This window comes from Planococcus citri, chromosome 1 (genome assembly GCF_950023065.1).
Source record: "Planococcus citri chromosome 1, ihPlaCitr1.1, whole genome shotgun sequence".
NCBI lineage: Eukaryota > Metazoa > Arthropoda > Insecta > Hemiptera > Pseudococcidae > Planococcus > Planococcus citri.
In genome coordinates this window covers 71,157,656-71,178,519 of record NC_088677.1, presented here as the reverse complement: position 1 = coordinate 71,178,519, position 20,864 = coordinate 71,157,656, and positions in this window count along the sequence as shown.

The following is a 20,864-nucleotide window of genomic DNA, read 5'->3' as shown; positions in this document are numbered from 1 at the left end:
AATCTTTGAGTCATAAAAATTTGATCATCCTGGGATCAAAAAAAGTTTGCTGTAAAAAAAATTGCAAGAGAAAAACTTTGAGATGAAGAAATATTGGAATTAAAAAAATTTCCAAACAAATGAAAAAATTTTAGGATGAGAAAAGCTTGGAAACCTGAAAAATAAAGAATCATTGTAATCTCCATTATGAAAAAAAATTTTGAAATATGGAAACAAAAAAAATCGGGAATCTGGAGACAAAAGCTCATGAGAATGGTTGAAGATGTAAAAGTTTGAAATTTGAAAACATAACAACCTCGAAAATCTCAAAGTAAAGAAATCTTGAAATCTTAAGACATAACGATCTTGAAATCTCTAGCTGAAAAAAATCTCTTATCATGAAGACAAAACAAATAATATGAAGTCTTGAGACATAAAAATCTTAAGAAAACTGTTGGGATCAAAAATGTTTTGAATTCTCAAGACATGGTACAGAATCTTGAAATCCTGAGGTAAAATTTTTAAAAATGCTCGAAACAAAAAATCTTGAAAACAAAAATCTTAGAGTATGAGATCAAAAAAAGCTTCATATCTCGACAGTAAAAATTCTAAATAAAAAATGTAGTTATCTAGACATAGAAAAAAATTAAATTCTTGAGAACAAACTGTTCATCTATTTACTCTGGTGAACTCACTGCTATTTATCATTGCCTCTGTGATATACTCACCTCTGAACCAAATAACAAACATTTTTTGATTCAAAGTGATTCCTTAAGTTCATTGATTTCTATACAAAACCTATTTTCTGATCACCCTATAGTTCAAAATATTCTTGAAAAACTATTTGAGCTACAAAATTCCCACTTTATTATCCAGTTTATGTATGTTCCCAGCCACATTGGAATCACTGGAAACGAAGCTGTTGATACTTATGCAAAATCTGCAACTACTATTTCCCCCCTTACCATCATCACAGCTGACGACATCAAATCTTTTCTCACTCAAAATATATACATGAATTGGCAAAATTTCTGGTCCCAACAAACAACCAACAAGCTCTTTCAACATAAAAAATCAGTTCATCCTTGGAAAAACCTATCCCACTTAAATAGACTTGAAGAAGTTATCTTGACAAGACTGAGAATTGGACACACCAAAATTACACATAACCATCTTTACCTAAAAGCCCCCAAGCCCTCATGTCAATTTTGCTCATCTGAACCTATATCTGTTCAACACCTACTTTTCTATTGTCCCCAATTACACCAAGATAGATTAGCTCTCCAAATAGATGAATACTCTCTCTCCATCCCTGACAGCCCCTCCGAAATGGAAAAATTTATTACTCTTGTAAAAAAACACAACCTGACAAATTTAATATAATCTTACGTAGGGTGTAATAATCTTGTAATTTATAAACACCCAAAAAAAAAAAAAAAAAAAAAAAAAAAAAACTCATGAGATCAGAAAAATCTTAAAATAATCACTCTCAAAAGTCTTGAAGTTTTGAGACAAAAAATTTTGAAATACCAACAAGACATGGTAACATTAAAATATCAAGATCAAAAAAATTTGAAATTTTGAAAGAAGAAATCATTCAATTTCAAGATTAAAACTTCGAGGCAGGAAAATCTGAAAAAAAGTTTTAAAATTAAAAAATCCTACATAATTGAAAAGCTCATAATTTTATCGAAATCTCGAGATCAAAAAATTTTTGTTCAAACAAATAAAGATAGGTATTAGTATTCTCAAGAACAAAAAATATTTGCGTCAGGAAAATTTTCAGGCGAATCAAAAAATCTTGACCAAAAAAAATATCAGGATACACAACGTTTGGAAATCTGAAGACAAAATACCTTGAAATATTGAGACCAAAAAAAAACTGAAATCTCAGAACTGGAAAATCTTGAGAAAACTTTAAGTACGAATAAAAAAGCTGTGGATTAAATAAAACCCCGAAGCTCCTGAGATTAGAAAACTCTCAAAATATCAAAACGAAAAAATCTCAAAATCTGAGATCAAAAAAACAATTATCAGATCCAAAAATGGAGATATCAAAAAAATTAAAATTTCGAGAAAAACTTTTAGATCAAAAAATCTTGAAAGTCTTGAAATCTCAATAAAAAACATTCTGAAGTTTTGAGGCATAAAAAAATTCCAGTATAAACAAAGTTTGGAAATCTAGAAACAAAAGTTCTAAAAGATAGGTATTAAGGAGAAAAAAAATGAAAACCTCAAAACAGGAACATCTTGGGGAAGTTTTGCTATAAAAAATTCGAGTGATCAAAAAAATTCAGAAATTATGGAGTCATCAAAGTCGCAAGAAGAAAATTTCAAAACTTGGGTAAATATTCAAATCTCAAAATCAAAAAAAAAAAAACTTGAAATTTTGAAACAAACCAAGTCTTTAAATTTCAAGACATAAGTACTAATCTTATCCTGTGATCAAAAGAAGACGAAGAAGAAGAAGAAGAAGAAGAAGAAGTGCTTGAGGCAAAAAGAATTACTAGAAAAAATTTCAGATCAAAAAATGACAGCATAAAACAATTTCTTCACAATTCACCCAAAACAAAAAAAATCTTAGAATAAAACATACTGGAGACAAAAATCACCCGAAATTTCCAGTTTAAAAAATCTTGAAACGTATAAACGAAAAAAGAACTCTTGTGGACAACTTCACTTTCGATTTTGAAAAGAATTTGAATCGCAGTGAAATGAAATAAAAAATGAATTAAAATGAACTTTGATTTAATTTTTGCAAAATTCGTCGAGGAAAAGAATCTGTAAATCTGTAATCAAGAATTGCTCAAAAGCTCATACTTACCTAATTCTACCGAAACTATTAGAATTTCTCCAGCTCTGATCTGGAGTGTAAAAAAAAGGCATGTTTTCACTTTCACCCTCCATCACCACCCCTCCAACCTCACCTACAGATAAGTAGAAAAGGAAAAGGTTCGCAGAAAATGGCTTTGTTGAGTGAAAAAAACAACATTACAATCATATTGATTAAAATTTTCTTGAAAAATGTTGCTTATTTATAATTTCTATTTAGATTTGAGAAAACATCGAAAGTTTTCATTTTCCTCTCCTCTCATCCATAGTGATCCATTGACGAAAAAAATATAAAATAGAAATTGGCCCGAAGCAATAATTTTTACTCCGAGATTATTTTTTTCAATTTCACATTAAACTTTGCTCTTTGAAGCTTTCGTTCGAGGGGTGCTTTCGAAAAATTATTGGTAATTTATTAAACATACATTTTTTCATTTTTCACGAGTAAAACAATATGTAATGTCAAATTTTAATGTTTTGTAACATCTTTTTCATCAATTTCACAATCTGTTATTTCGTTTCCCAATTTTCAGGAAAACAGAAATTATCGACAAAAAATTCAACGAATAGGTATATTTATTTATTCGAGAATCGTGCAGTTTCAAACCAGTTTCCTTGCAGGATCTTGTAGTAACATCGCAGTACGAAAAAAAAATGTTCAAATAAGCGACTATTATGAGAATAGTCTATAGGCCACACGTAGTGAGAAATGAGGTAGCACAAGTACCAAAAAGCCTAATGGCTCAATATTAATAATACGATATTTGATAGAATCATCATTCCTTCGTATGCTTTAAAAGGCACGACTGTTTATTTTTTCCAACAGTTATGGGACATTTTACAAATCGAACGTGCTGTTCAATTTTTTTTCCTGGTGCATAAGTTTCTATATAGGTAATACCTACTTGTAGATACCTATGCATTTTTTTTTTCTAAATCAAGATCTCTAAACACGACAGTTGTCTACGTCTGTGGATTTATCACAATAATAATAAATTGGTTAAGTAAAATGCGAGTACCTACAGTGGAGAAATTTCCATATTAGGCGCACCTATGCTGTTGATCTGGTAAAACGAAGGCGACGAAGCGTAAATGGCATACAGTTTATTTTCTATAACAGAATTCTCGCCATCGTTGTCTCGTTAACGACTGCAACGTCTAGTACGAGTAGCTCGAATGATGTACCTAGGTAATTTACATTAATGGGTAATTTTTTGGTACATCTAGGTATGTATGTACTTTCATAAAGATACCGAATCGTCCTCGTCGTCGTCATTTTTTTTTTTTTTCGGTACTTGTCATTCGAAGGAGAAAAAAAAAACTGGATTTACTCGGATTAATTTGTCTCGTTGCACGCATTTCGCCGCGATAGGTATCCGTGCAATGGACGAATTTCATATTTTATTGCAAATTGCTGCTCGATGCAACTAGATTCAAATTTCAGATAATCGTACCTAATCCTCTGTGCGGAAAGTACGCGGTTTAATCCATAGAAACGAACCAGATTAAACGAGATAGCCATTTCAACGGTTTCGTCGTAAAAGTAACTATTTTCTTTGGGTACATTCTGCTTTATCGGTGCAATAATTAGAGTTGCTCGTTGTTTCGGCTGCTGAAAACATAGACCCCAGATTGTTGGTTAAAAATGCGAATTGTATAATTGAAAAATCATAACGATGAAATTAACCCGTTATTTGTTTCAACGTCTTCTAGTGAATTTGTTTTTTTTTTTTCAATTTATCGTCGCGATTTGATTACTTGAAACTCGAAATCTACGAACTTGGGCACTCGAATACGTAATGTTTTAATTCACATTTAAGTACCTACACATTCCTGAAATTGGACGATAAGTTGTCTGCAGTTTTCAAACCACATTTGCTATGTTGAAAATCAGCTAAGGAATAGCTTGGGCTTTGTGGACTGGTTTTCTAAAAAAAAAAGAAAACATACGTACGAGGAACCTATAATTTTTGAAATTCGATTCGGGCTTTCTCTGTATCTCGATGGAAGTACACAAATCAACACTTCAATAGCAAGTTGCATTTATAAATCAAATTATTCCAAATGGTGTTTCGAGGTTATCGAAAATCTCGCCCTGTAAATTGTGTTCCTATCCACTAGGCAGATATTATTTTCATATCGCGTAGATCTCGCATCATTTTTCATCTTACTCGTCTTATAAGCCCAACCATGCGAGGGGGCTGAAGGGGAAAAAGAAGTATAATTTGGCGCTGAAAAATTATTGTTTACTCGTCATAAAACAAACTCGAAATGAGGATACCGAATTACCTACTACTGGTTGTGCGCTGGATTTTCTTATAACGACGACGACTTAATTTTTACTGGAACTCGCGGATCGCACATATGCTAATTTTGTTCGATTTTAACGCGCGCCGCGCCGCGCGAATCGAGTGTTGTTTGAGAGAAAACACAATGTAAAATGATGGTTAATTGAAAATTTAGCGTGGAATATTTGATAAACGTGTTAACAGTTCGCTCGAGTTGGCTGCTGTTTAAATGTGGACGCGTGCGCTTATAAATTACATAATTAATAAACTAGCATCGAGCGGCGCGTTATGCGGGTATATGGCTTCGTCGTGTATTATAAGTAGTATTTTTCTATTTGTGTATAAATGTACTATCGAGTTCGAGTGTAGTATAGGTAATACCTTTTTAGTTGGGGATTTTCTCGCTATCGTAGTTGAGAAGAAGAAAATCCAATAGTGGAATTGGTTAATTGATGGACAATACGAGCAGTTAGTTGGGAAATTTCGTGGGGAGAAAAAGGGTGTCGAGGGAAAGAGCGTCATGGCTGGAAGAGAATTCCAACTTAACAGTTAACCCAAGCTATGAAAGATATAGGACCTTAAGCTGAAAATCGTCGAGAAGATGACATATTTCTTTTGCCACTTTTTCCACAAAAATTGGCTCTTTTTCCCCCAAAAATCGACATTTTCTCAAAAGTTACAAGCACGCTTGCTTTTAATAATTGGGAACTGTTTTCATAAAAATCAATATTTTTCCCTTAAAAATGAACGTTTTATTTTTAAAAAATTGGCATTTCACTTTCGAAAATTGACATTTCATCTCCAAAAATTGACATTTCATTTCTAAAAAATCATGATAAATATATTTTTTGAGAAATTGACATTTCTATCAGAAATTGGTATTATCGCCAAAAAATTTTATTTTCGAAAAATTTTTTTCAGAAAAGAATCATTTTATTTTTCAAAAATTCGCTTTACTTTTAAACAATCAACATTTCCAAAGAACGAAATTTGACATTTTATTTCCAAGAATTGACACCTAATTCCCAAACATTGATATTAAATTCTTGAATGAATGAATAAAAATTTTATTATTATTCCGGTCAGTGCAATTTAGCGCTATTCACGAATTTTACAAATAGGATTTTTTTTAAAACTTGAGAAAGAAAGGAGTTACCTAGGGCTAATAAACGTAAAAGAAATTTTGAGGAAGTTTCAGTTTGAGTCTTGAAGGGCAATTTTGCCCAATATCGAAGAAGCAAGCAATGGTGTTTTCAGATAACTTGTTCAGGTATTTTCCAGTTACAGTTTTCAGAAAGTCGTCGATCATTTCAATTTTGAGCTCGTGCTGTATTTGGGTATTCTGGCAAAACCATGGAGCGTTGGTGGCGATTCGACAAAATTTATTTTGGAATATTTGAAATTTTTTCTTGTTTGTATTGGAGGTACTGTACCACACTGGAGCCGCATACATATGTAAATGTAGGACTAAGAGTAGTCTTGTAGATTACTAATGCTGTTTGGAGTTTCAAGTGTGAACTTCTGTTGATTAGCGGGGAAAGTGTTTTGAGTTTGAAGTAGGTAGCTTTCATTTTCTGTGAGATGTGACTTGTGAAAGTGAGTTGTTTGTCAAGGAATACTCCAAGATATTTAACGGCATCATTACTCCATTCTATTGTAGTGTTTTCGATATTAATGTTTCTGGCAGGGTTACAGCGATGTCTCAGCATGAAGATTTTTGTAACTGTATTGTTTGGATTGAGTTCAAGTTTCCAGGATTTTAGCCAGGAGTTGGTTGTGTTGATACAGTAAAAGCTCGTTATAACGCTTTCGGATATAACGCTGATTTTGTTATAACGCTGATTCCTTCTGGTCCCTTGACATCCCCATTTAAACCAATGTAAAATTAATCACGATATAACGCTCATGAGTGATTATAAATCGCGTTTTAACGCTCTAAAATTCAGGAAAAATCACATTGTTTTCATAATTTTAGCAACAAAACCCCAATTTTTTGCGAAAAAAAGCTTACTCATGTGTAAAAAATTATCACTTTCTGAAAATTTTGGCCGCAACAACAGTTTTTCTTGCAATTTTTGTAGTTTTGATTTTTAAAAAAGCAAAAAAAACTTTTATGGCAAAATTTTGCCAAAAAATAACTCATATTATTATAGCAGACCTCAAAATCAAAGTAAAATTTCAGATTTTTTTTTGTTTCCACCTGGAACAGTTGTTCAAATTCAAAATAAAGTTCTCGTTTCCACTTCCTATATAATGTTTTTTTCGCTTTAAAACGAGAATTCGCGGTATAACGCGAATCAGCGTTAAAATGAGACTTTTGGTTATAACGCGCTTCGGCTTATAACGCTCTTTTTCTCCGGTCCCTTGAAGAGTGTTATAACGAGCTTTTACTGTACTTTGTTCAAGTTTGTCGATTGCACTGGAGAGATTATTACTTTGGGTGCATAAGCAGGTATCATCTGCAAATTGAAGAATTTTAGCATTCGATGAAGTTGTGATGTCGTTGCAGTAGATGTTGAAAAGCGTAGGGCTTAGAATAGCTCCTTGAGGTACACCTCTGAAGATAGGTTTAGGGTCCGAAAGTGAATCGTTTATGAGAATCTGGAAGTAACAGTCTGATAAGAATGATTTGATAATATCAAATAAGTAACAAGGTACTTGAGTATTCTGAAATTTTTGTAGGAGACTGGAATGCCCATATAGAGTAAGCTTGTTTAATGTCGAGAAATGCTGTGGCGGTGTACTGTTTATTTTCAAAACCTTGGTGGATAATTTTGGTAAGATGATGGAGTTGGTGTGGTTGCTGTATGTTTTTGAAAGCTGAACTGAAACTGTGGCAATATTTTGTGTCTGTTGATGTGATCAGTTAAGCTCTTCAAGATGATATGTTCTAGTAATTTGGAAAGTGAAGTTAGTAGGCTAATTGGTCTATAGCTAGCAGGAGAAGTTAGATCAGGACTTTTTTTTTGGATTAAAACGATGATTGCTTTTTTCCATTCTTGTGGGAAATAGCCTTGATATTAAATTCTTAAAAATCTACATTTTTCCAAAAGTTGGTATTTTTTCAAAGCTACATTTTGTTTCAAAAATTGACACTTTTTCCCAAAAAACGATTCTTTATTTTTAAAAATTGAAATTTCATTTCTTTTGGAAAAAGTAGCACTTTATTTCCAAAACTTGACATTAGATTATTTTATTCACAAATTTAATATTCATGTGAGAGGCGTTTCGCGATATGGGTCCTTGTGGTGATTCGATGTTTTTTTTATTGGCGATTCCGACTTACTTTTTCACGAGAAATTGAATGGTGCAATCAGATTTCGCCTATCTCATCAACTTCTCGTTTTAAAAATTACTTGAACATGAATACTCAAAAACTCACATTTTTGGGAAATCGAAAAACAAAGTTTTCGTTTGTTTTTAATTTTTTTTTAAAAAAAAAAAGGTCGATGGAAAAATTACTTTATTGTTGTTACCTATGTAAAATTTCATGGCGAATCCGAATTTCTCGGTATTTTTTTGCGGGGTAGTCTGTAACGTTGAGTAAATTCGGCTGTTCACCACAAGGTCCCTTTTCTAAATCACAGATATCAAGCGATGATGAACGAATTTCGTCAAAATTTCTCATCCAACCTATGCGCAAGACAACACTGCACCCGAAAATCAAAAAAAAAAAAAAAATCGAAAAAATCGAAGCAATTCGATGTTTTCTCTCTCCTGAAAAAATCGAAATATCACCACAAGGGCCCTTATCGCAAAACCCCTCTCATGTTTTATTTACATACATGTAAAAATAATTGACATTTCATTCTCAAAAACCTGGAATTTTATTTCCAAAGGTAGATACATGTTTTATTTTCAAGAATAGACATTTCATTTCCAAAAATTGTAATTCCATTTCCATTTCCATTTCCATTGACATTTTATTTCCAAAAATTGACTTTTTATTTAAAAACTTGATATTTTTTCTAAAAAATGACGACGTTTCATTTTTAAAAATAGTAATTTTTTCACTTTTAATTTCAAAGGATTGTAGCCTATATAGGTAGGTAGGTAGGTATTTTTAAAAATTCACATTTTTATTCCCAATTATTGACATGTTATTTCCAATAGGTACTTACCATACTTGGTATTTCATTTCCAAAAATGAATATTTCATTTATAAAAATTACATTTTCTCAAGAATTGAATTTTTTCAAACAAAAAATGGTTGGTTTCTCTGAAAAATGATACTTTACTTAGGTATAATACATATTTCAAAGTCAACACTAATTTCTTAAATAATCAGAAGTTCCAAAAATATACATTTTATGTTATAAAAACATCTTGCGCAGTTCGCAAGATCAACCGACTTTGCTCTAAATATACCCCAGTAATTTACCAACATTTATATCAGTAATTTACCAGACATTACGTAAAAATTTACCAATTTATCAAAATGCGCGGAAGTACCCAAATTTACCGATTTAATGAATACGAAAAGTCGAAAACATCGACAAAATAAAATAGTCAATCATTAGTAGCCATCATATTACACTTTTATGAAATTGATTTTCAAATAAAAATTAGCGTACTTATGAAGACGTAACCGTCATATTACAAGTGGAATAATATATCAGGAAAATTGTTGACAAAAAACAAAATTATTACCGAAATTTACCAATTTACCGAAATTTAGCTATTTACCAAAATTTACCAATTTACCTATTTACCAAAATTTACCTATTTACCGAAATTTACCTATTTACTGAAATTTACCTATTTACCAAAATTTACCTATTTACCAAAATTTACCAATTTACCAATTTACCGAAATTTACCAATTTACCAAAATTTACCAATTTATCAATATTTACCAATTTACCAAAATTTACCGATTTACCAAAATTTACCGATTTACCAAAATTTACCAATTTACTAAAATTTACGAATTTATCAAAATTTATCAATTTACCAAAATTTACCATTTTACCAATATTTACCAATTTACCAAAATTTACCAATTTACCAAAATTTACCAATTTACTAAAGTTTACCAATTTACCAAAATTTACCGATTTACCAAAATTTACCGATTTACCAAAATTTACGAATTTACCAAAATTTACGAATTTACCCAATTTTATCAATTTACCAAAATTTACCACTTTACCAAAATTTACGAATTTACCAAAAATTAACCCAGCAATTTACTAACATTTACCTCAGTAATTTACCAGACATTACCCATTAATTTACCAATTTTCCATTTTACCAAAAATTACCCCAGCAATTTACCAACATTCACCTCAGTAATTTACGAGACATTTCCTCACTAATTTACCAATTTTTTTTACCGAATTTTAATTACCCCAGTAATTTACTGTCAAAGGTTTTTACCAATTTACCAAAAATTACCCTAGCAATTTATCAAAATTTTCGACCAACTTTAATTACGAGTAATTCACCAAAAATAACTAATCATTTTATTTACTAAAAATTACTATTAATTAACAAAAAAAAAAAAAAATTATCAAAATTTACTGGCTATTTACCAAAAACTTAATGTTTTTTGTTAAAACAAAAATTACACTAGAAATTTTTGAAAAATTTTGATTTTTTATGGCAAAAAAATTTTGGACGGATAAAATTAACAAAAAAATTAACAAAAAAATCAACAAAAAATTTTCTCCTCTTGACTCGCGCGGGATTCGAACACCCGACCTTCGGCGTACCAATCTGCAACCTACACACCCTAACCACCCCATCTGTTTGTTGGGGGTGAGCCGTTTGCGAGATATAAGGGTTTACACAAATTTCTGCTTATCCATAACGTTGAAACACACTTAAACGTTCATATCTCGTAAACGGCTGAACCGATTTCGACCAAATTAAAAATTTCTCTAGTTCAGTATCAAAGCAATATTTTGCCATCATCAGGTTCGACTTAAAGTTCGGAGCTTTTGAGTTCAGCGTGACACAAATTTATACATAAATTGATATATAAACTTATATATCTATATGGAACTTGCTTACTATCCGAGACCCGGTACATCATACTGACGATCCGAGGCCCGCGTCTTTGGCACTTAGAAAAATTTCAAAGAGTGCCTGGTATATTCGTTCGCGCATGCGCCTTGCTAGCGGCTATCAAGCCTGGTCTAGAGACGTTGGTGTGATCTCCAAGGAGTGATTTATATAGGAATGGCGCGAGTATGAAGTTTCTGTGTGGGGTGAAGTAAGGTAAGCTGTATATACTGTAGGTATGATACCTACTTTGTGAGTCCCAGACAAAAATTTGTCTATAGCATCCCTGAAGTGTGTACATCATGAAAATATAGTTTTTAATAGGAAAACGTTCCGAGACCCGCTAACGGGCCTCGGAACGTCGCGTCGGGTCTCGGATAGTCGATGTCACTTCCAAAAACGGGCCTGTATAAGCTGTAGCAAGCCTGTATAAATATATACATATTCTAGGGGGCAATCTCGTAACCTTTTTCTAGATTAACCAGCAAACTCATAACGTTTTGGCAAACTCGTAACCTTTTTAGGACGTGACTTTGCGATGGGGTGCTATATGAATCTACAAGGTGTGGGGAGTCTACTGGCAAAGTTTGAGCAGGGACGTGAGATTGCTGTTTATACAATTTCTCATTTGACTCAATTTTCAAATGAGTGCATAGGTTAATTATTATCTACGAGGACATGAGAAAAAGGTGCTTATTGCCAAGAACCATTTTATTCATTTTTCAAGTTCTGTTTGGTGATTCTGGTGGTTGAAGGTCTCCTCTTTCACATGGCGTGGTCAAAAATCGTCTAAAATGAATTTTTGACTGCTCAATTTCAATTTAAAGTTGATTATACAGGTCCACATTTTCGTGTTTTTCAACATTAACATTGATTTTACGAGGAAAGTATGCATCCTATGAAAAAAATGCAATGAAGGAAATTGTAGAGCATAAAATTTCCTTTCTGCTCAGAGCTGGTTATTTTTTTGTAGGATGCTTTGTTCAAAATGTATTTGCGAAAAACATGGATGCATAGGACTTGAAAAAAAAAGCTTTCCTGAAAAATTGATGTTTCGGCAATGAGCAACTTTTCCACAGGGCCCCCAAAAATCAAGTTAACGAATATAACGCGGCCTAACATCGAGTACTATCAGGCCTATGGGGTGACGCGTCGAGCGTATGCACAGCAACGAAGTTATAGAGGGGTCTTGAGATTGCTGTTTATACAAAACGTTACGAGTTTGCCTGTATGCGGCTATGTATATATAAATATATATATAAACTTATCTCGTTTTGCGCCATATGTCTTATCGTGATCAGCACACTCCAAAACCTCAAGAAAACCCACCCCCACCCAATTCCTCAACCATCATGACAAATACAATACCTTACTTTTCCGTTTCCGGCAAAGTCGGTAAAATGGTGACTTAATTTTTAGAAATTTAAATTTTTTGTCAAAAATTGACATTTACAAACACCGATTGCATTCCTAAAAATTTAATTTTTTCGAAAGTTGAGAAATTCTATTATCAAAAGTTGGCACTTTTATCAAAAATTTACATTTCATTTAAAAAATGGCCACTCTTTTTCAAAAAATGACATTTTATTTTGATACTTACATAAAAATTTTACTGTCAAAAAATCAACATTCCAGAAATTCTCATTAATGCTCAAAAATTCTGTGTTAATTTTCGAAATTTGACAGTTCATTTCTAAGAATCTGTATTTTTTCAAAACTTGACATTTTCATACATTTTTATATTTTTTTTCAAAATTTTTTTCCCCCAAAAAGTTACATTTTGTCTTAAAGGGTTGTCTGTAATTTTCGAAATTCATATTCTGCTTTAAAAAACAGTCATTGTAGTTTAAAAAATTGTCATTTCCAGTAAATTGACATATTTTTAAAAGTTGTCATTTCATTTTGAAAAGTTGACTTTTGTTTCCAAAAACAGACATTTTTCATTTCAAAGTAATTTTCTATTCAAAAAAATCAATATTTTCTTTACAAGAATTGACATTTTTCTCCATAAATTGACCTCTTCTTTTTTCAAAACTAGCATTTCTTCTAAATAAAAGTGAAATTTTATTTCGGAAATGTAAAATTTTTCAACTTGAACGACAATTATTTTCATTTCAAATAATTGACATTTTATTTCAAAGAATTGACATTATTCTCATGAATTGACAAGTTGACCAAAAATATGACTATTCAATAAAATTCAAAATGTCAGATACTGATTAAATTTTCTGACGTACCTACTAGTCAAATTCTTAAAAATCTTTTTTATTTTTCAAAAATGGACCATGACTCAAATTTCGGACAGACTTCCAGCTCAAAAACATCTCTAAATTGTTATCAAAAAGAGTGGCTGAGGAACCTTGCAAAATTTTTGCTGAATTTTATACTTTCATCGCTTCCTAGAATTGCTTTTCAACTGCATTTGGGGTGTTCTCCACTCCAGACCATACCGCCTCCAACTCTCCAGAAATAATTTAAGAAACTTAAAGACGACTTCGTTGTGACCAGTCTTCTTAAAATGATTTTCGTCGATTTTCTCGAATTTTTTGATGAATTTTTCTCACTTTCCAGAATCAGAATCACTGCGTAAATTTTCTTTAAAAATGCTTCGCCACTTCTCAAACTTGGAAAGAATATCAGAACGACATCGAAGATGTAATAATTTTGTAATTATAAACACCCCCCCCCCCGGCCCCAAAATGCCATCGAGCTTCTTGCAAAACGCTCAACTATTATTTCCGAAAGGTATACATATTCGATAAAGTAGAAGCCTCCAATTGAAACACTTCTATACCAAATCTACTTGATTAATAAAACACAAGAACGATACAGAGATTCGGGATTGCAACAGGTTATCATACACTTACGATACTTACTAGCTTATTATAATTAAATGACGAGGTACCCGATCAGGTGATCAAACAAGGGTCAGGAACCGCTCAAACAGCGTTTTATATTATTATTTTATTTGATCGCTGTCGTTAAATACTACCGAATGTTGTTACATTACTTTCGGTCTCGTATACGAATATACTTGAAAAATGACGAAGGAATTTGATAGGTCGATTATGTATGAGTAGGTATGGTACACGATACGATAACATAATATAGTAATGTTAATTAGAACTTTATCATTATCGCAAGGGCGTACATACTCGTATGTACAAGCTACAGAGTGTTGATTTCCTGTTGTACGAATGTGTTTCTAAGCGACTTTTACAATAATTCGAGGTGACCTTGCACAACTTTTGTTGTAATTATCTGCTTACATTTGAAAGTCGATGAAAAAAATAGCAATTATTACCGGTTTTTTAATTTTACTACTTTTCGTCCTGCTTTCAGGGTATCTCCAACTGCTTTTATAGTTAGTTTCCATTCGACATTTTGTACTTCAATATCGCGCATTAATTACCTTTTTTCATCGCCACTGCTCCCTTTCAGCTCGTTCATCAATCGTTTGTAAAAGTGTTTTTCGCAATTGGATCATGTGTACATCTAACTACCTAGCATCTAGGTATCTGCTGCATAATGTAGCTCAATTCAGCGACACGAGTGTAACGGCCCGTGTCCATTTGAGCAGAATATATCCCTACGAGTATGATGTACTTGTCGGCTGTCACGCTATGTTAAAAGCCACGTGTTTTTATAACGAGCAAGGGGATGGATGGTACATTACATATCATATCATATGTCTGCGTAATTAGTATCGCATATACCTCTACCTATTTTACCGATTCACTGCTCCAGGTGTGTGCTGGAAGGTTTGGTTAAAAAGTAAAAACCGGTAACGTACCTACTCCTCTAATCCGGTGAATTCCAATAAAGTAGCGATTAGTGTTGTCGCGTGATGCTTAAAGACGCGTGTACGAAGCGTGTGCACTGTGCACAGTGCAATGTAATGCCGGATTGGTTAGGTACTTTCTTTAAGCGTGACTTTTGAAAGGTGCATATTGGATTGAGGAAACGGTTAAGAGACGATAGAATATGTGTCTCATACAAGGGTATGTGCATGTAAAGTGGTTTTCATTCTCCGGAAATTTACTCAAGTCGGAAGAGTGCTGCTTAATTGACTTCTGCAGGCTCGAGACGTACTCGCAGACGGAAAGAACTTTACACTGGAACCTGTGGTGAAGCAGTTGGATGTTTTAGATTTTAGCACTTTCAAGTTTCAATACTTGTTCGTTGAAAAATCACCGTAGCTTACCATGTTACCAGTTTTTCTCAAAATTGGACCAATCAAATTTACAAGTACTTGAGTTCAATTTTGGCCTTTCTAGGGCAACTTAAAATTCTTGCCCAGAATAAAATGTCAATTTTTCGAAATAAAATTGATTTACTTACCTTATTAAAGAAAAAAATTGATTGTTTCTGAAGAAAATGTCAACATTTGAAAAAATGAAACGGTTTTTGAAAATGAAATGTCACTTTTTGAAAAATGCCAACTTTTGATACAATTATCATCTTGAGGGGGGGGGGGGAGGGCAGATTTTGAGGAATGCAATAAGTATGAATAATTTTTGAGAACACCATTTCTGGGAAATTGAATGTCAACTTTTGAAAATGAAATCTCCACTTTCAAAAATGTTGATTTTTCAAAAAATAAAATCCCGATTTCTCAAAAGTAGTGTCAAATTTTTGAAATAAAATATCACTTTTTGAAAAAAAAACAATTCTTGGTAAGCATCAGTGATGAGTTGTTGGAAAAATGTCATAATTTTTAAAAGTGAAATGTTGACATCAATTCTTTTAACCCCCCCCCCCCCCCACCGTCTCAAAAAACACATCCATGTCAAAATCTCGTTTTTTTTTAAAGTGTAGTGTCAACATTTTGAAATAAAATGTCACTTTCAATGTTTGATAAAAGGTGTGAACTTTTCAAAATAAAATATCTTTTGGGAAAAATATCACTTTTTGAAAAAATGTTACGATTTTCAGAAATGAAAGTCAATTCTCAGAAGGAAAATGTCAATGTGAAATTTTCAGAAAAATTGCAAATTTTTTGAAGGTTTAATTATTTTTAATTATTTATCAAGAGCCATTTACAGCAACTTAGGCTATATAGGGGCCCTATATTAAGACAAACTTATGATTAGAGTATATACATATCTAGAAATAAAGTTACAATCAGTACAAAGAAATGGGCTACCTGGGTTTTTAAATTTTTAATTTTTTTATCTAATTTAGTAGAGTAAAGAAATTTGATGACATTGTCTATATGAGTGGGGTCATCAGAAAGGAGGACTTGAAGTTGGTTGGAATTTAGAAATCTGGAGCGTTCATTTTGATTGTTTTGAAAGAAATGTAGATTTTCAAGAAAATGGTGCATACTTTGGAGCGGATTGGAAACATAAATCGCAGATTTAAAAAAAAAAGAATCGAATTGCAGCGCAAAGAAAAAAACTCGAATTAAAGTGAACTTCGATTTAGTTTTTTACGCAATGGAATTGAAATTCAGGAATGAATCAATTTTTGGGGTTCAATTCATTGATTTTTGATAAGAAGGTATAGATACCTATTTTTGAGGCTGAAGATGATTTTTCGTTCTGAACATGATTGATCATAATTAATTACATATATAAGATTCAAAATCAAAAATGAATCGATTTTATTTTTGAGATTTGATGAGTTTATTTTCGATTATGATCGAATTTTGATGGGAAATTTTATTTTTGAGGGCGAAATTGATTTTTCATTTCGAATACGTTTCAAGTATCATACTCTAATGAGATCGAAAATTGCATAAGGATAATCAATTTTTGGACTTAGATTCTTGTATTTTAGAATGATAAGATGGATTTTTGATGGAGAAGTCCATTTTTGAGATTTAAATTGATTTTTCATTTCGAACATCATCGACCATGTGATACGTGCGTATCAAACATCGAAAATGGACCGATTTTTGAGGTTCGATTAATCGATTTTAGATTATGTTCGATTGTTGATTGGGAAGTTGATCGTTGATGCGGAAATTGATTTTTCATTTTAAACATAATCGATTATCGATTTTTTCGAATTCGATTAATCGATTTTTTCGAATTCGATTAATCGATTTTTTAAAGGGTGACTTTACTTTTGAAACAAAAATTTTGATTTTTCATTCCGAAGAAAATTGAAAACAAATCGATTTTTGCAATTCGATTAATCGATTTTCGATAATGATGAATGCGATCGAAAATTGTAAATAATCGTCAATTTTAGAATGATTGGTTCTTCATGACGAATAGGGGAGATTGTTGTACCCCGGACCTGTTGTACCAGGGACCTTTCCCTCACTAACGCCACTTGCGGAATTCGGACCCCACTATGTTTTAAAGCATCACTAGGGTATGCCACAAAATGAAGTATAGGCGATAAGGTTTTCATTTGAAAATTTTGCACACGATTATTCTAATTTTCACGAATTTTGATACTTTTTCAGATGCCAGGATGCCCTTTACACAGTTTTTACATTGTAGCATCTGAAAACGTTTCGAAATTTATTTGAAATTGGTGGAAATTTGAGGAAAAATGTATGGTCCGTGGTACAACATGACAAACTTATGAAATTTTAAAAAAAAAATTCTGCAAAATTTTATATGATCTTATTGTAAAAAGTAAATATGTGTAATGAATGTCTATGATCCATACGTGAACTTTATGCCTTCACGGCCAACTTTTAGGCATTTTCCAGGGTAAATTTCCTTTTGGTCCTTGGTACACGACCCGTTGTACCATGGACCAAAAAAAGGTGACTTTTTCAAAAAATTCTGGAGAGGAGGGGAATGAGTTTTAAACAAATGTGAATATCTCGTTTTTTTTGTAAAAGATCATTCTTTGATGCACCCTATTCACATTTTCAAAAATAATTAATGGGTGGAGTCCATTCCCAAAAAACGAAAAATCGGTCCCTGGTACAACAATCTCCCCTACTATTTTTCAGGTCGATCGATTTTATATTACGTTCGATTTCTAATTGGGAAGTTGATTTTTCATTTTCCAACAGGATCGACTATCGATTTTTGAAATTCGATTATTGATTTTTTGGGATTCGATTATCGATTTTTTAGGATTGGATTGTCGATTTTTATGGGGAAGTTTACTTGACTGAAATCTTAAGTAATCGATTTTTGCGATTTGGTTAATCGATTTTCGATACCTACATAATGATCGGTATTTTATGGAAAATTCAATTTTTGAAGCTGAAATTGATCTTTTTGAAGTTGGCTTGATTTGCTAATGTGCTAGACTTGAACTTGAAATTTCTGAATCGAGTCTCAAATTCTGAATCAAGGTTTGGGGTTCTGGTTTTTTGAAAAATGATCGCTCGACGATGGGTTCGAATCCGGAGGCTTAAACTTTTATCGAACGATTTCTCATAACGATTCCCTATCTAAAAAACTCTCTTCGCTTGTACCTATACCAATATTAAAAACGAATGAATGAACACTTCATCAATAGGTACCCTAATCTTTCTATACAAATCACACATGAAAAAGTCAACGTCAAAAGTAATCACTGATAATAAATCCAGCGATTAGTCAAATCAAATTAAAAGTTTACCAGTACACCAGTAGGTACAGATATCAGATTATCGGTTCTGAAAGGTTCGTAGATATTTTATGTACCTGCGATGAAAATATTGATGAATTTTCAATCAATAGTGATTCATCATCGAGTTTTATCTACTTATAAAAGGTTATAAAACTATAAAGTGGTCAAAACCGGCTATCTGCTTTGGTTCCAGTACCTCTACCTATCCAGTATGATGCACAATTCAAGTTCATACTGCATATACACACTACACAGCTACTCGTTCATGGTAGTGCACTTGTCAAGAGAGGAGGAGAGATTCAAGGAGGGATAAATCATTACACATCTTACACGTCAAAGCTACTTCAGTAGAGATGATAAACTTGGTGAAACACCAACACCCGCGACAATGGCGCGGGCGGGGTAATTTCAACGCTCGGTTATCGTAATCCATCGCCATGATGACATGACGCCTCTCTCGGCCATATCTCAATTGGTGGACAGGTAAAAAGTTATATTATGCTCTCTTAACACATTAAGCCCATAAAAATAAACAACACCGAATAAAAATACCACTTCATTTTTCATCGAATAAAATCTTCAACTCGGTACTGTTCGTTGTAACTCGTAAAAGTGAAAAAATGATCGTCGCGACGAACGGCCGAAGTCGAAATTCGATAGCTTGTATCACTGCACGGGTGCTCTCGCATTTCAACATCACGTTTTCATTTCAAGTGTCAAGTCATTATTTATTGTACAAATAAGTTGATATCTAAGCGCCCATTAAACTGTAATAAACTTTTTTTTACCCCTTAAGAAACCTTTATCTATTTGTTGTATAGTTGAGGTATGGTAACTTATACGATTACCTATCCTTTACATATGTGAACTTTTTAAAGAACGCTGTAAGGTATACACTTGTGCCCTAATCTATCTACGAGGTATTCTTAAGATGAAGTAATAAAACAGTTTGTTATACCATCTTCCGAACTAGTATTTAGTTTATTAAATTAAAACAACTCGCCATTACTTCTTGAAAACTATCTGCGTCACATTACTTACCGATAATGCTACCCATTAGAACTATAAAAAGTCTTTTGAACCTATCGTTCTTTATAATACATACGAGTACCACTCGAGCGCATATTATATCAGTGTACGTTTTCTTTCTTTCAGGAAGGATCAAATTAAAAACCATTCCAGGAATCGAGATTAATCAGATTTGGATTTTACCCCACCTAGGGAAGGAGAAGGAGAAGGAGAAGATGAAATTATCGAAAATGTGATTTTTTTCTCGAAATTACGAGTACTTCGTTTATCGGACTATTTCCACCTTATGGGGTAAGTTACCGTTGGATTTCTAATAAAAAAGTACTTACGAAAATTTCTTAATTAAGGAACTCGATAGGGGCCCTCGAATTATATCGAGGTAAATGTTGCTCTAAAACAGTACCAGTCGATTTATTACTATAGTTATTATAATTGGGATCGCGACCGAATGGAAATCATGGTGAAGATTTGGGGGTAATATTATTGGAACCTATATTTGGTCGCAGCGATTTTATTTTGAGATCTAATGAATTGATCTTTTCATTTTTTGTGTGAGTAATTTGAAAAGTGCGACAAAATTATTAAACACGGTAATAAATTTGAAGTGAATAATTTTGTAGATGAGATTAAAATCAAAATCACGTATAATAAAAAAAGGACACCAATATTCATATAAAAATGCACCCCCCTCCTCCCCCTCTACTCAAGGCTCTTATTTATGCTTGATGGATTTTTTTTTTTTAGAATTTAATTGCTCTCAAATACTAAATCGCTTCATATTTTGGATAGAAAATGAGCTATTTGTATTTTGACTCTAGAAATTTCGGGTGAGGTGAACTTTGTGGAGTAAGTAACTGTGCCCTGATCTGTTTGTGGAGGAAATTTGGCGTCTCAAAATTTTAAAAAATGCTGAAAATTCACTTGAGAAGTTCTGATTTTAGAATTTGAATAACTTTCTTCCTTCGAGGCATGAGAGATGTGAAGTAAGCTGAGAAGAGAAGCTTGGATTCTTCTAAATTTTTTGATATTTTTGATGGTCATGCTACATTACTTTTAAAATTGAAAAGGCCACAGAGTAAAATAATTTTGGAGCTTTTTTTTCAACTTTTTGATTTTATTTCTAGATATTTTATCAGTTTTATTCTGGTTGCAATTTTAGAATCTATCTATCCAAATAAACTTTAGCACATATGCTCACGA